The 16,135-nt window shown below is 37.7% G+C and overlaps 1 long non-coding RNA gene across 2 annotated transcripts in view; it reads right to left on the minus strand.

Annotated features, from left to right (window-relative positions):
- Positions 1 to 16,114, minus strand: part of LOC132683869 (uncharacterized) — a 53,982-nt gene extending 37,868 nt beyond the window's left edge. Inside the window, exons 1-2 of one of the 2 annotated variants that reach the window (XR_013557753.1) lie at positions 15,975 to 16,114; positions 14,061 to 14,350 (exon numbers count right to left, since the gene is read on the minus strand). This is a non-coding gene — a long non-coding RNA (uncharacterized LOC132683869). Of the gene's footprint in view, positions 1 to 13,925; positions 14,351 to 15,974 lie in introns of both variants that reach the window. The other variant, XR_009612428.2, reaches the window with a different exon arrangement.
- Positions 16,115 to 16,135: the final 21 nt, after the last annotated feature.

A 16,135-nucleotide genomic window follows, 5' to 3' on the forward strand; every position in this document is an offset into this window, starting at 1 on the left:
TGTGCTAGGACACTGTGAACACAGGGGGAGGTGGGAGGGAGAGTAGATAATTGTTGGTGAATAGAGAGTTTTTATCAATAGCATCCTGAATAGCAGAAAGTTCCCTGCAGCAAGAGGAGAGTTATAATGGCATGGCAAAACAAAAAAAAAATTCAGAAGATTTATTATATTTTTCTTTGTCTTAAAGTCTACATATAAGCAGTCATGACCATCTTGAATTTCTTCAACAATGACAGTCTTTTTGAAAGAGTTGTTCTAGGTGTAGGAAATATTTGAAATTTTTCAATCTCTTCATAATTCTGAGTCACTGGAATTTGTGTTCAGGAAGTGTCAGTCTTCACTCATTAGAAATGCGACAAGAAAAATAATGCTTCTATTATTAATTCATGGACTGTAAAAGAATAATTAAATTCTCTTTATGTATTCCTTCTATCCTGTAGTATTGTTTTATTACTATGATTAAGTGCGTGACTTTATAAAAAGTCTTGCTGTCCAGGATGATTTTAGAAAACTAAATGACTAAAAAAAATCTAACACAAAAGTGAGAGTAGGAAGAAATCATCTTTGTCTCCTTTGGGGTGCCTACAAAAAGAGATTCTACCGGAGACAAATGCCTTCAAATTTTTTAACATAGACTATTTTCTTTCTTACTAGGAATTGAGTTGTTGGATCAAAAAGCATAGCTGATACAAGATGGGGTGACAAATTATCTGAAGTTTACTGAGCACAATCCATGTGGTTTTGGTTGGAAAACTCTTTTTCCAATATAGAAGGTAGGGTTACTTGATTGAAAGCTTTTTTTCTCCATTAAGACACTGATTTCAAAGCTCACATATTCTGCTTAATTCCTTCATCAGATACTACTTGGTGTCTAATAGATGCAGTTATTAGAGATGGCCCTCTAATTAGGACTTTTGAAAACAACACATTTTGGCAAATCTCGTCTAAAAATAAGTCAGCAAAAGGCAATGGAATCATTGAGCCAGTTTCATTTCTTGAATTTTCTTTTGCATGTTAAAAACTTCAAAGTTAAAACAGCTTTTAATTGCTTCCTGGAATGAATCCTGGACCTATAATCAAGCACACGGAGATCCATGTTTCATATTGCTTTGGGAGACCCGTAAAAAACAGGTCCACCTATATTTATTTTTAAATTATTGCGACCTGAAATCATCAGTCTGAATCAATGAATTTGCTGGGGAGTGGGGAGAGAAAACATTGCACTTATGCAAGATTGTTTGTTTTTTTTTCTGGGTAGTGTTCTTTGAAATGATTATGGAGTTAAGGGACTCAAGTCTTTTTGTGGCTTCCTGGGGTGTTTCATATAGATATTTTTTCTCTTCGACATACCCTTTAAATAAACTTCCACAAAAAGTGCTTTCTAAAGCTGCTTTGTAAATGTTTAATTTTCACCTTTTGCATAGTAATGTGTTGTGTTCCTTTCCAGAATTTGAATATTCTAAAACTTTGATGTACTGTTACTTAAAAAACAAAAATGAAAGTATTTCAAATACTGAAGAAAGATTTTGGTGTTTCTGCTTCAATTCAAATACTAAGGACTTTCTTTATCTTTTGTTGCAAGCTTTCCAGCACTTATCCGTGATTTTATTCATTCATTTATCCATCCATTCATTCATTTATGGAGCAGTTACTCAGGTCTTGGAGAATCCAGACTAACATATATGCCCATGTAATTTCTGTTCTGTTTTAATGAAGTGAAAAATATTATTGTAGTTTCACATTCCTATCTCAGAAATCTGCAGTTTGAAAAGAAGACTTTAGTCCTCATACTAAAAAATGTTCTTTCTCTTTATTGAAATGAACTTTGAGGTCACAAGTGCCAAGTGAGTTCCATAGCAGCATTCAGCCTCAAAATTATCTCTAAATAGAGACACGGCAACTTTTAAAATATTATTATTAGGAATCCAAATATGGCATAGAGAATCCTGGTTTTTGATAATCTTTGGGGAACATACTTCTTTTTAACGTTGGAATTTCCTGGGGCCCCTCGGTGGCTCAGTCGGTTAAGCGGCCGACTTCAGCTTAAATCATGATTTTGTGGTTCGGAGTTCAAGCCCCGTGTCGGGCTCTGTGCTGACAGCATGGAGCCTGAGCCTGCTTTTGATTCTGTGTCTCCCTCTCTCTACCCCTCCCCCCTCACGCTCTGTCTCTCTCTCAAAAATAAGTAAGCATTAAAAAAAATTGAAGTTGGAGTTTCCTTAACTTCATTCCCCCATTAAAAAGGAGAAGAAAGAAAGAAAGAAAGAAAGAAAGAAAGAAAGAAAGAAAGAAAGAACTGAGGGAAGAGAAGAGAAAAAAAGAAAACAAAAACACTCAGAAGTTCAAAACGGTGAAGTTTGACCAATGTCAAATAACAGGTAGATGACAGAGCAAGAAAACAACTGTATTCTCCTGAGCACTGTAATCTTTCATCAGTGCATTAGACCAAGATTTAGAGCTTGGAGCCTGGAGACCAGAAAAGAGATTTTCTTCAATTTATTTTTTTTGATAAAAAAAGGAAGCCAGGAATGACCATCAGGAAAGTTTCGTGTGTCAAATTCCCCCTTGTCCAGCCCTCATACCTAGTCCAGGGCTCCAGTCCATCCCTGCGGTTCTTCCTTCATGGATGATTCATTTTGCCTTGACTGGTAGAAAATAATGATTTCTTTGTTCTAGCCGAGTTGTTATGCAGATACAAAGAGGACTACTAGCATAAGATAGGAAGTCTCAAAAAAAGAGAGAACACACTCACGATAAGTGTTTTGTAAAGCCCAAGCCAAGATAATCTAGTGTGACCGGGTAATCTCTGATAAGCCTCCCAAAAATATAAAAATTGAATTAATTTTGTTAACTAATTGGCTTGCTGAAAATAATGAAATTTCGATAAAATTGAGGCTGTCCTGAAAAGAACAGAATGTACAGTCACCATAAGCAGAAGGGACACTAAGATGGAATCCTAAAACCTGCTACTCAAAGCATAGTCCTTGGACAAGGAGCAGGACCTGGGAGCTTATTAAAAATGCAGAATCTCGGGCTACAACTCAAGTTTAACAAAATCAGTGTGTGCACTTTTGATGATCCCCAGGCAATTTGTATGTACGTTAAAGTTTGAGAGGCACTGATTCAGAACACCAGGAGAAAGGCTGTTTAAGAGAGTCTAAAGGCTAGCCATCATAGGATGGATGGTCCCAGCCCTTCTATTTTTCTAGTTTCTTTTGCCCATAATTTTTTAGTCTTCAATATAGGAGCCCCTTGGGTAGCTGTCCCTGTGACTCATAACATTCGTGAACCATTGAAGGTACTATGTTCTTCAGAGTGGGGCCTCCTGCTCCGTTACTCAGTTGTAAATGGTTATTTTATTGCAATTCTCTTGACAACCAAGCGAAGCAGAAAACCGCACATGCCTTTTTACTTTTCTCAACATTTCTTAACATCAAAAAAGGCCACTGAAGTGAGTTCTTGATTAAAAAGTGCTAACAGAGTAAAAAAATGGCATTGAGAGGTTCATAAAAAAAGAAAAAAAAACGTATTAGTCATGATTTTAACAATGAGGGTTACCCTAATCCCTCTTTAACTTTTTCAGGGATTGCTAATAATTAATAAAATTCACAGATTTTTTGTTTTGCCTTCTGTCCCTTCTACTATTTACCGATCTGATCCAATTACTAAAAGGTAATGGAATTAATAATGATTAGGAGGATAAGCGAAGGGTATCAAGGGTCCCCGGACTGGTTAATTGAGAGGAGTTGTTAAATTATCACTGCCACTAATATTTATTGAGTTCACTCTGTACGTAGACGCTGTGCTGAGGGCTGAATATTTATTATCTGGCTAGGTCTTCATCTTCCTGGGACCAGTCAGGACTCACTATAGACTGATGTGGTTCCAATAGATGGGCTGCTGGATAATGCCAGGTTTTCCTCATCTTAATAACGTCTGGTCTAACGATTTCTTTCTTTAGCATCTCTGTATCCTTCTATATCTTGAAACACATGTGCATTTGATTCCCCTTATTTCCCACAAAAAAGGATGCAGATTAAGAGATAATCAAACACTACAATTAAAAATTTGACATAAAGACTTCCTGTGCTACAAAAACACATTATTAATTAGCTGCCTCACTGCTTTGTGCAACAGAGACTCAATAACATATGTATTCTGGAATAAGTATTAGTTTTTGAAAAGTGTAAATATATCTGTAGCTAATGTTGAATATTTTGATCACATGTAAACACGTGAAGTATAGTTCCTCTTCTGGAAACCAAAGGCACTGTTTTGTTCATTAAAAACAACTTGAAATTTGGATTTGTCACATTAAAAAAAAAAAAAGCTAAAAATGTTTGGAGAACCTGGGTGGCTCAGTCAGTTAAGCAGCCAACTCTTGATTTTGACTCAGGTCATGATCTCACAGGTTGTGGGTTCAAGCCCTGTGTAGAGCTCCACACTGTCAGCGTGGAGCCTGCTTGGGATTCCTTCTGTCTGCCGCCTTCTTCTCTCAGTCTAAATAAATGAATAAACATTAAAAAAAAAAATTCCCTGTGTCCCTCTCCTTCACATTCTCTCTTTCTAAAAAATAATTTAAAAAAAAAGCTAAAAATGTTTGAAATTTGAAAGATTTAAGACACAAATTGAAAACATTTGAGAAGTTTTAATTATAACTAATGGCATTACGGTGTTAGCTGTAAACCAGATTTATTGTTATGAAGCAATCTTTTTGTTTATTAATAATATTTTCATTTTATTACTTATAACCTAGATTTGAAAAAAAAATAAAATAAAATCAGGGACACCTGGGTAGCTCAGTCGGTTGAGCGTCTGACTCTTGGTTTCTGCTCAGGTCATGATCTCACAGTTTGTGAGTTCCAGGCCCACATCGGGCTCCATGCTGACAGTGGGGATCCTGCTTGGGATTCTCTCTCTCCCTCCCTCTCTCTGCCCCTCCCCCAACCTCTGTCTTCTGTTTCTCTCTCAAAATAAATAAACTCAAAAAAACTAAATAAAATAAAATAAAATCAGGTAAAGCATGCTATAACTAGAATATATTTTTAAAAGAATTTTTTAGGGGCACAGGGGTGGCTCAGTTGGTTAAGCGTCTGACTTCAGCTCAGGTCATGATCTCACAGCTTGTGGGTTCCAGCCCCACGTCTAGCTCTGTGCTGACAGCTCAGAGCCTGGAGCCTGTCTTTGTATTCCGTGTCTCCCTCTCTTTCTGCCCCTCTCTTGCTTGTGCTCTGTCTCCCTCTGTCTCTCAAAAATAAAAACAAATGTTAAAAAAAAATTTTAATATTAAAAATAAAAGAATTTTTAAAAATTTATATAGTACCTAATCTTGGTATCCTGAAAATAAATTCTAGTTTTATATTACGTAACACATAGTCCAGCAACGGTGAATTTTATGTCTGCTTTATCATAAAGTGCCAGAGACACTAACTCCTTTGTACTTGACTATCAGTGAGCCTGAACTAGGTGCCTGGGACTGTCCCAGGCTTAGGACTGAAGACCTGCCTCCTGGAAGATTCCATCGTCTGAAAAACTGGACAATTGGGCATACTATCTGAAGCATGTCAACTCTGTGTATGTAAGGTAACTTATGGAGGCCTCCTGTTCTTTGTCATTGTCTGCCTCCTGAACAGTCATATTCCAGAGTTCACGCTTTGACTATGCTGACCACAGTGAGTTATGATCGCTAGCCTTTAAAGGATTCCAGTTGCTTGGACTTGTTTTCTCCTATTCCTTGTGTGCTACAGCCACTTGCTTCAATATCACCATAGCTGATCCCTGCTACCACCGTCCCCAGGTTTTTTCTTCATTCTCTCCAGGGAGGTGGACAAATAACTCAGCTAAATGCCTCAGCTATGAGCGCTCGAGATGGAATTTTTCTGCCAGAGAGGTAATGAGTGAAGGTTAGAGCTGATTCTCTTCTCTCACCCGGGAGAATACTCTCCCCATTTATAATGTTACTTAGTGCTATAGACTGAATGTTTATGCACCCCCTGCCCCACTCCAAATTCATTTGTTGAAATCCTAATCCCTTATGTGATTCTATTGGGAGGTGGGGCCTGTGGGAGAAGATTAAGTCATAAGAACGGTGCCCAAGAATGAGATTATAAAAGAGACGCCAGAGAACTCCCAGGAAGTAGGCCCTCACCACACACAGAATCTGCTGGTAACTTGATCTTGGACTTTCCAGCTTCTAGAACTGTGAGAAAGAAATAAAGGAAGCAAGGAAAGAAGAGACAAAGAAAGAAATTTCTGTTATGTATAAGCCACCCAAACTATGACATTTTTGTTATGGTAGCCAGAGCTAAGACACTAAGTAATACAATATATTTTTATGAAGAGAAAAGACTGTTTGGCCCTCACTTTTCAAAGAATGCATGCATTCTTTATATCTTACAGGTATTTATTCTTTAAAAAGAACATAGAGTTGCAAGACCTGGTTCATCATCGCCTCTTCAAGACACTTAGGGTATTGAGTCCTCGTATAGGTGAGGATAACAGCACCCACCGTTTTGGGGGGGCCTCTTATGTTCTGGTCACACCACTAGGTTTGTTACTCACATTAATACACTTTGTCATCACCTCAAGTCAGTGAGTAGGTATTATTACATTCGTTCCGTAGATAAGAGAAATGAGATTCAAAAGTTTGAAGTAGTTTGCCCAACTTCCCAGGAAAGCGGAAGAGCCAGAAGGCGACAACAGGTCTGCATGAAACTCTTGAGTGCATTTCTTCGTCTGTAATGGGAAAAGCTAGGGGTGGGCGATTTATATAACATGTGCCGTTTGACCAAATTATCCTGTTAAAGAGTCTTGAAAAGCCGATTAAAACTGCTGATTGATCTGTTGAAAAGCATTATACCTGGGGAGAACAATCAGCCAAATAAACAAGATGTTCTGATGAACAATTGCCCTCACATGTAATGATTACTCTTATTTTGATAAGTAGGTGATGCTAACTCTGTAAGAAACCTCATAGTGGTTTATTTTAAATTAACCTCCTCCTGTTTCCTATTTGGAAAAACTATATCCTTATTTGTCATTCAAGAGCTGTTTGCAGGCCTCTCTTTCTAATGTTTCTTATCAGGAATTGTTTTGTGATGGCTGATTGCCCCAAATCAAGGATGACAGGATAACTTTGCCTCAGTTAAAACTACTTGAGTGATTGGCAGAAGTCAGGATATGCCAAAAAAACAAACACCAGATGTGTAAATAGTGGCATCATATAAAAGTTGTTTGTCATATATACACACATACATACGTATGTCATACAAACATATGTATGTATTTATATACATATATACATATGTGTATATGACATATGTACATACATATGTATGTATATGTATGTATCTGTATACATATATATGTATATATACATGTATGTGTGTGTGCATATTTTTTTTTGGTAAGTAGGCTTCATGCCCAATGCAGAGCCTAATGTGGGGCTTGAACCCTCAACCCTAGGATCAAGACCTGAGTCAGACGCTTAACCGACTGAGCCACCCAGGCAGCCCCAGTTTGTCGTATTTGAACATGATAAAAATATACTCATTTAAAATGCTCTAATTTCATTAGTGGGAAGGCACATGACAGTTATTTTTATTCCAAATCATTGTTAAAACAGGTTTTGAACATGGAACTTCTTTTGTTAACCTACATTCACTTAAATCTTAGGTAATATTTTTAATAATTGACTAATTTTACCTGTTAGTTACATTGTAAACCACTATACAAACATAGCACATATTCTCAAGTTGTCATAAATTGCCAAATGTTTGAACTGGGAAATAATCTAGTTCAACATTCTTATAGCAGAGGAAAGTGAGTACAGAGAAATTACATAGCTATTAAGTGTCAGTGTTTGGACATTGACCAAGGCATTTGACTCCAGGGCAAATGCCCATTCTAGTAAACCATATAGTGTCTCTGAAATGGCAAAATTATCATTTTACTTAGGTAATACTTGTTATCTATTAGGATAATATTTCATGACATGACACAGAAAATTGTCATTCTAATAAGTTAGGAAAATCCTTTACAGTCGGAACTGTGTTATATACAGTTTGATTCTATATAGTGCTTAACCCATTTCAGGGGTGCTTCGCATGTTTTTGATTTTTGAATTTTACTCAAACCCTTCCTATGAACATGATCACATCTAAGATCAAAAGGGAATATTAGCTGGTGGACAGTTCTTTCTTTTCTGTCCATCCATATAAAACATAGTTCTACATACACTGGAAAACTAATCTATTTTTTGTTACATCTTATATCAAACTAGGATTTTGTGATCCTTTACTGAAGAAAAAAATATTCTATCCTCCATTCCTGAGGCACAGGGTTGAAAGCATTTATAAATTGAGTTAGTTATTTTGGTTGCTTGAACATCAAACACATACATGAACTGAGATATTTTTTCCAAGATATTTTGCATCAGTGACCATAAAATCACTTAAACACAGTGATCTTGAATAAAAAATAAACATTATTTTCCTCTGTAAGCGGACTATGTAGAGGAACAAAGACCTATACTATCTACTTAATACTTGTTCTTAAATGACCCTTATGGACTTTCACGTTAGCACGTCCCCAAAGCAAATGGAATTGGGGAAGGGACGGCTTGACACCTTAGCTGTTACTACTCTCCTGTCAGCTGTCACTGCAGCCTGAAGCGTCCCAGCAAACGAGAACCACTCTTAGCTAAGCCCAGTTGCTGCCAGAGTGAGTGAGGAAGGCAGGAAAAGATTGTGTTACTCAGTGACAGCTGAATCTTTCCAAGAGAATTAGCTACCTAATTCCTCTAATGAAAATGTACCTTTTATATAAAATTGGAAGAGGAATAAAAATGGAAATAGAATTGGTGCTTTTACCAAGACTCCACAAGCTTCCTATTCTGATGCTAAAGCAATTAAAAAAAAAAAAAGAAAAAAAAGACATAACTATCTATATAGTCTTTGATCCAATAGAAGCTTTAAAATTTCCATGCATGTGGTTATAAGTGCTCAGCCCTCTTTGCTAACTCTGTGTTAAGCATTCCTAATCCAAACCATAGAAAATTTAACAATTGCGTTTCTCGGAAGAAATTTCTTATTTTATTTCTTCCTTCTTTTTTCACATGGGATCTCATAATGACCTTCACGGGAACTATTACAAAAGGGTAGCAAAGTCATCTATAAACTCAATGACATGCCATCATGAAATCTCTCACTATCTTTTCTGCTTAAGGATTTGAGAGTTAAACTGGATGACATTTAAAGTCTTTCTTGCCCCAATGTCCTGTGAAATTCAAAGTTTAACTGTATAATTACATATCTTCTCTGCTTCTTAAAATCAGGTCTATCCTTTGCTTATGATCTTTCTCTCCATGTGAATAGTTAGTATCTCATTGTATGGGTATGGTGAAGGATCATGTTATTTTCAACACTTTATGCTAGCACATTTAGTGTAACCATCATGAGCCATTAATACAAACATTATTCTGCCCTGTAGAAAGATTGGGTTCTTTTCTCTAAATATTGCTCTTCACCAACAATAAGAATACAAAATCCTAACTAATCATCTAGAGAATACATCCTTATCTTTCTGACTTTGAGAAATGCTTTTAAAGTTCAATATATTTTATTTATCTTTTGCCTCGCTCGTTTAGGTTGCTCTGTATTCTAAGTAGTTGTTTCCATATTTGGGCCTCACTGGGATTTTCTGTTTTAAATGATGTATTTCTTCCAGATTAAATCATTGCCTGAATAGGGACTTATTTTCCAACGTTTTCATCTTCAAACTTTGATATATGGGAATTGCAAAGAGTACAGGATTAAGCCACTAATGAAGTCTTTTCCTCTTCCTTCAAGATACTCTAGGGTGTTATAAGTTCCGATAGTGGGACTCTCTTAATGAAATTACCTGTAGTTCTCATCCTCTGAAGGCAACAATTATAGAAGTAAGATCCCCAATCATCTTCTTGTCTCCTCCACAGATCTGGGGATATATTGTTCTATTTGTTGTGTGAACATCAAGCTAGGGAGTTCTATCAGGTTGTGAGCTGAGAGTATTGACCGAGGAGTGGGGACCCACTCTTAATTTCTATCTTCTTAGAATAAGAATTGAAGACCATGAGGTATCTTGTTTTCAATTTAAAAAAACTCTGTTCTCTTTCATCTTGTAATACCATTAGACCTCATATGGGACTGGTGGAATCTTATTGCTAACTTCCCCCCACCCCCATCCATCTGCATTTATACTAAATGATGTGTTTATGAAAATAGGTAAAATTTTAGTCTCTTGTTCCCTTATTATCTTGTATAGAAGTGTTGTAATTTACCTTTACTAAATGGTGGAACAGCAGATCCTTAGCCTTTTCTTCACTTTGGGAGACTGATGTGCTCGGTTTCTACTCCTTACTTATTTATTAATCATTTTTTCTTAATTGTATGAAAGGACTGTTTTCTTCTCTAGCAGAGAGTATGTATTTCCCAAGCACCATTGAATTTATGACCTCTTTTTTTTCTTTTTAAAATTAAAACTATTAATTTATCAAAAGCCTATTGAGTTCTTATTATATCTTTTAAAACCTTAACATGCTTAAGTCTTAGTACAGTTAATACTAGGCACTTAATAATAAGAGTAACAAAGAAAGTGACAAAACTGGAATTTATAATATCAAATATTCTGAAGAAACTTTGTCCTAAACATTGCTGATCACCTGTCCAACATTGGTTCATTTCTCCAATTCCAACCACACCAATTTCTTCCTTTCTTCTCATATCTACCTTTCTTTGCAGGTGTGTACTTGAAGGGAGTTGAATCCAATCCCCGTCTCAGGGGGAGGTCCTAACGGGTCTAAGACAGACATGATGGTCCCATTGATTTTGTCAATGACTGGTTTAAGCTAATGAGCTAGACATCTACTGGGAATTTTTTTTTCCTCCTGAGAACTGTACATGGAAAAGGTGGCCCCATTTTTCTGCACTGGCCACTTGTCTTTTCTTTTTTTAAATTTTTTTTTTAATCTTGATTTATTTTTGAGAGAGAGAGACAGAGTGTGATCAGGGGAGGAGCAGAGAGAGAGGGAGACACAGAATCTGAAGCAGGCTCCAGGCCCTGAGCTAACAGCACAGAGTCCGATGCAGGGCTCGAGCTCATGAACCGTGAGATCATGACTCAAGCTGAAGTCGGACGCTCAACTGACTGAGCTACCCAGGCACCCCAGAACTGGCCACTTTTCTATCTGGATACGTCATCCAGACCTGCTTTAACCATCTTGCGCCTTTCCAAGAACTGGGTATAAAAGAATCAAAGGCACTGAAGAGTTCAAAGCTGGGCCCTGACTATACCATGTCTTAGGGCTACCCAATCTCTGGACTTCTTGCTATAAGAGGTAATTAGTATCTTTATTGTTGGAGCAAGTTGAATCAACATTCTATATGGCTTGAAGCTATAATTATCCTGATAAAAAGTTATTCTATATTTATATTTTTTCTGGAATGTCTAAATATAAGATTTTAAACAGTATACTCAGTCCTCCTTTGGGATATTAGGTCTTGTAGAAAGCTATGAGGAAAAGTAATGAGGAGTAAGAATTAGGTTATATTTTCATAAGTGTAGCAAAACATTTGGATACGACCAAAATATTTAATCTAAAAGGTCCTCACAATTTCAAAAAATTGGCTTTAGAATATAGCAATAAAAATTCCATGTTTCCTGATGTTTATAACTTCTGATCAAAGACCATGAGAATATGGAACGATGGAGTCCTCCAGTCCCCATTGACCACTACCAGACCCACAGGAACGTCCCAATCCAGCATGGAAAATCAGGAAGCCTTTCTGTGTGCACTACAGGGATAAGCAAGAGTGAGATATTTCATTTTTGCTTTTCCTTATGGTGTCACTTAGACAGGGAGACCATCATCAAGTGAAACACCCTTCAGTTCCCAAATGAAGAAAGAAGATCTGTATCATTTCACCTTAAAACACACAGCAGAAGGAACTTGATGCAGTTCCACATCTAGTTTGGCAAATCTGCTGGCATGAGAAGTCTTAGTAATGGATTTGAATGCATCCCAGAGTTTATTGTGCCAATATCAATTGAATTAAGACTTCAAACCTTTTCAGGGAGCTTCCCATCCTTCATTTCAAATGAATGCACAGACTGCTTTCAGCTACTGAAGTGCTGACCCGAAATGAAAAATGACTACCTCTCAGCTAAGGTGGATCGCAGAAACCCACAACATCAAATTTTGATCAGGATCCAAAATGATTTTTTTTTTTTTAGTGTAAACCATGATTTCCACTATTTCCAGAATTTTACAGTGGGCTGCAGCGGAAAGAGCACTGGGCTGGGACAGGAATCCTGGACTCTAGAATTTTGTCCTGCTGCTGTCACCTTACTTCTGTGTAACTAGACAAATAATTTACTTCCTTGAATTTCATATTAAGAAACTGACAATACAGTGACAATGATCAGTTTTGCCAAATAGTTTCTAAAAAGATGGTCAGAAAAATCACTATGATAAACACAAAAGTACTATAAAAATATCTGGTACCATTGTTGCTGCTGCTATTGTTCTTCTTATTGTTACTATTACTTTTATTTGTGAGGAGATTTGAAGACCTTTCCAAACTGATTGCATTCGAAAGGACTGAGATGCCAAACTTTGGTGTAAGGATACCTGGGCCTCCTTATGGACCCCCAGGTGTATACTTCCCAAGCATCATTAAATTCATGATCTCTTTTTTTTTTTTCTTTTTTAAAATTAAAACTGTGTCAATTTATGAAAAGTCTATTGAGTTCATATTATATCCTGATCTCATCCGGGGCACTAAGGATACCAGGACATGTAAGAAGCTTATAATCTAGTAAGGGAAAGGGCCCAGCTAGAAAATACAAATATGAGATGGTAAGTAGGAAGACCATGGCAGGGGTAGGGAGCTATAGGAAATTAGAGGCAAGATACCTATTCCAAGCTGGGGTTCTTGATCTCAAGTGCTGAGGAACATTACCTCATTTCTCCCTAGTAACCAGTTCTCATTAATTTTCTCAAGTTTCCCAGAACCGTACAGTCAATGTGAATCCCCATACAGACTTCCAAGGTTCTACAGATTTCCCCCACCCCTGGCAGGTTTTTAAACAGATGCAGGAGAAGCCTCACTAAATGATTAATTTTCGTCTCAACTTTCATTATGCTGAGAGCATTTTTGAGGGCAAGGGATATACCAGAGCCCTCTGAATGCCAAAAGGAGAATGAGGTTGCTGGCTGAGGGTGTGCTGAATAGGTTAGGAGGTTATGCCTGAAATAGCTCTTTTCTTTCCTCCTGAGAATTGTGTAGATGGCATGTTTTGTGGGAGTCTTTAGTTGGAAGAGAAGTTGAGGCAGGGAGAATGTGCATTATTTGCAAACTTCTACTCATGAGAATAAGTGAAAAGGAAGCAATAGAATTAAGAATCCTGATTCATAGCTTGCTGATTACCACTTATAGTTTAAAAACAATTATTCCAAATATATCTTTTTGTAATTAGCAGACTTATAACCAAAGCAGAAGAAATGGAGTGTTTCTTTCTACCATCCATTCCTGTAGTTTCCGCTAACACGCTACTATGAAGTTGAGAATAAACGCACAAAAACATATATCCCATCTGACTCACTGGTCATATCAGTATGGCAAATTCCATGCTACCATTTGGAGCTTTTCTTACCTCCTGAAATTGAAGTCAGGAAGTGAACGCGTGTTTAGATGAAAACTTGAGCTTCACAAAAAATTTAGTCCACTATTTTGAGATCTCACACTGCTTAATTATGCCGTGAATAGTGAACGGACTCTTACGGACAGATTATTTTACTGGTGGCCCTAAACCAACTTCCTGTGGGACTCACTGTCTTCCCGCCCACACTGGTGTCCTTCCTGCCATGTTTCAGCAGTCATTCTTACGATTGCAATGGGAAAAGAGGAACATGGGTGTTGGAAACCCAGTGAGTTCACCTCTGTGTTGTTCAGGTTACTATTGCTGCATACCAGTTAACCCCGAAATTGGGCAGTTTGGAATGACTGGTGTTTTTTGCTCACAATTTTATGAGTCGGTGATTTGTAAACTCTTCACCGGGCAGTCCTTGCTTGGGGCTTCTCATGAAATTGCGGTCAGTAGTTAGTTATTACTGTCATCATCCAAAGGCTCCACTGGACTCGGTGGCCAAGACAGCGCATCCATACGGCTGACACTGGAAGCAGACTGTTGTCTGGACTGTTGTCAGCTGCAGTGTTTTGACCAGAATGTCCACATGTAGCTTGCCAGCGTGGCAGTCTCCGGACAGTTGTATTCTTATATGGCATCTCAGGGCTGTAAAACATGAGTGTTCCTGCCAACGAGATAAAAGCCACATTGCCTTCTGTGACCTAACAAATCACGTTAACATTCCTTCCGCCACAATCTATGGGTTACAGGGAAGCAACAAGCTGACTTAGTTTCAAAGGAGGGGATTTAGACTCCACCTCTTGTTGAAGGAGTAGCAAGGCTCTAGAAGAACTTAGGGGATGAAAGATATTGTGGTGGACATCTTTGGAAAATACAATGTACTAAAAGTGGTGAAACACTGCTCGGCATGAATCTCAATTCTATTTATTATTTCTGTTGTTGAATATTCTATGATACTGCTAATGTTGCTTTAACTCACTTTAATGGTGTTTCTAGTTCTTTCGATGTTTACTTTTCTTCCTTTTTTGGCTAAAAAGAATCACTTAGTGGAATCCAATTTGCTGGTTTCAGATACAGGTTAGTCTCTCTAATAATGTGGGTCTGTATTATTAAATTGTAGCAGATACACGATTTGTTAGAAATACTTGCTCTCTTCACTTCCCCTTTCCAATCAGGTGGCCTGCTTGTCTTTACCCTCGGCTTGTCTCACTGTGATCACACTATGTCTGGGAAAGAATTCTGAAAGTTTCTGCAAATTGCAGAACTCCTGGCACACTTGGGTTTCCCAATGTCTGCTTTTCAGAGCCCCCGTCTAGATACAGAAATACTATGGTTCAAACTGGCCTGTAATTTAGCCTTTGGATTTCTCATATTTTTTAACCTGGGCTATGTACCCGGGTGTTGTTTGAACATCTGGAACTCACCTGCTCCTTCTGATTTGATAACATTATTGAACTTGACCTCTGGTATCAGTCCTTATCTTGTGAAACCTTAGTTCTTAACCCTGGATAGATCACCTTAGGCATGAGAGTAGGAAGTCTGTTCATAGTTTTTTTTCTATAGACATTTCAGGATCAAATGTTATCTTAATATAAGATTGCTTTGTGATAGCTGAACACAGTATTTTATATTCTCATTAGAATCTAGGTTCTCGTGTTGACTAAGACCTTAGCATTAAGAATTAGATAGTCTAAGAGTTGAATCCTGGGCATGTAACTCCCTAGGTCTCAGCTTTCTCATCTTCAAAATGCAAATAATATGAGAACATATACTAAAGGGTTGTTGTGAAACATATAGGAGATAGTGAAGTTCTGCCACTTCGTCTGGTAACTACACTTAGTAAATGTTCAACCATACTAGTTGTTATTATCATCATCCTCATTATTTCAAGTAGGAGCTTTACTTTTTTCAGCTTTGTATATCCAGCACCTATGACAATACCTCTCACAGTAAAGCCCTCAGTGGTGAATAAATAAATGCGTATCTGTTGAATCTTTAAAAAAAGATAAATTGGATGAAAAGTGTAATTTTTTTTTTAATGCTTATTTATTTCTGAGACAGAGAGAGAGCATGAGTCAGGGAGGGGCAGAGAGAGAGGGAGACACAGAATCAGAAGCAGGCTCCAGGCTCTGAGCTGTCAGCACAGAGCCTGACGCGGGGCTCGAACTGACAAGCTGTGAGATCATGACCTGAGCCGCAGTCGGACACTCAACCGACTGAGCCACCCAGGCGCCTCCAAAAAGTGTAAATTTTTGTCAAAATCAAAATTATTCTCATGACACACCTACCATAAAAAAAAGTTAGTCGTACCAGGATTGGCATCACTGGGATGATCTGGAACCTGTGGTGTGGAACTGAAGAAGCAGAGAAGAAGAAGGCAGGTTCAACAGTGGTGGAAGTCAGTCCAGCCAGACCCCTGGAATGCTGTGTCTTGAAAGACACAGACGGG

The sequence above is a fragment of the Panthera onca genome, chromosome C2 (genome assembly GCF_046562875.1).
Source record: "Panthera onca isolate mPanOnc1 chromosome C2, mPanOnc1 haplotype 2, whole genome shotgun sequence".
Lineage (NCBI taxonomy): Eukaryota > Metazoa > Chordata > Mammalia > Carnivora > Felidae > Panthera > Panthera onca.